Below are 1301 nucleotides of genomic sequence, written 5' to 3'. Positions count from 1 at the left end.
TGCATGATGCGAGTGTGTGTGAGGGAAAAATCAATCTTGGACTAAGCTGGTAATTCTCTGCCACTGGATAGGTGACTTTCATGGTGCCAAAAGGCATCACACAAATGACTGTGGGAGAATAGTACCCTCTAATTCTCAAGGATGGACCCTGCATGTTGCACTACCAACATCCCAAACAAGATGTTCCTACTGGTACAATAGTGAAGCTAGTGTAAGTACAACCAGCAAATTTTTGATTGGATATAATGCCAGCTCCTAGGGGTGGAACACACATCTGGTACTGTTAACCCATTAGTTATGTCATTATAGCAGTCACTGTTTGGATGGTCTTGCTTCTTGCTGTGTGTGTTTACAGTAGATAGAATCCCACTGAAACTGGTCAACAGCCCATAGAAAACAGCTGATGCAGAGACCGAAAAGTTCAGTGCCTTGCCACAATGGGGTGAAGATCATCCTACACCTACCACTTCCTCCAAGGCTCAGGGACATTGTGGACAAGGCTGGCAGAAAGAATGTGAGAGCTGGAGGAAGGAGTATAGTACCAGTGCCAGATGTGGGTTGCCTCCTATGAGCTGTTGGCCTGAGTGACACTAGAGGTTCCCAAAACAATAAAGGCCATTGCCAATAACGTTGTGTTGGACACCAGAAGTAGACAGAAAATCCCTATTGCTGAAGACACTGCATGATGCGAGTGTGTGTGAGGGAAAAATCAATCTTGGACTAAGCTGGTAATTCTCTGCCACTGGATAGGTGACTTTCATGGTGCCAAAAGGCATCACACAAATGACTGTGGGAGAATAGTACCCTCTAATTCTCCTCAAGGATGGACCCTGCATGTTGCACTACCAACATCCCAAACAAGATGTTCCTGCTGGTACAATAGTGAAGCTAGTGTAAGTACAACCAGCAAATTTTTTATTGGATATAATGCCAGCTCCTAGGGGTGGAACACACATCTGGTACTGATAACCCATTAGTTATGTCATTATAGCAGTCACTGTTTGGATGGTCTTGCGTCTTGCTGTGTGTGTTTACAGTAGATAGAATCCCACTGAAACTGGCCAACAGCCCATAGAAAACAGCTGATGCAGAGACCGAAAAGCTCAGTGCCTTGCCACAATGGGGTGAAGATCATCCTACACCTACCACCTCCTCCAAGGCTCAGGGACATTGTGGACAAGGCTGGCAGAAAGAATGTGAGAGCTAAAGGAAGGAGTATAGTGTTAAATGGAAATGTCCTCTGACCACTATGCTGGCAAGCTATAGTCACATATCCTTCCCATGCTAATCAAGGAGTTGAG

The sequence above is a fragment of the Nannospalax galili genome, unplaced genomic scaffold, assembly GCF_000622305.1.
Source record: "Nannospalax galili isolate Female #2095 unplaced genomic scaffold, S.galili_v1.0 scaffold298, whole genome shotgun sequence".
Lineage (NCBI taxonomy): Eukaryota > Metazoa > Chordata > Mammalia > Rodentia > Spalacidae > Nannospalax > Nannospalax galili.
The sequence above is the reverse complement of the archived record's forward strand: the minus strand, read 5'-3'. Positions refer to the sequence as shown.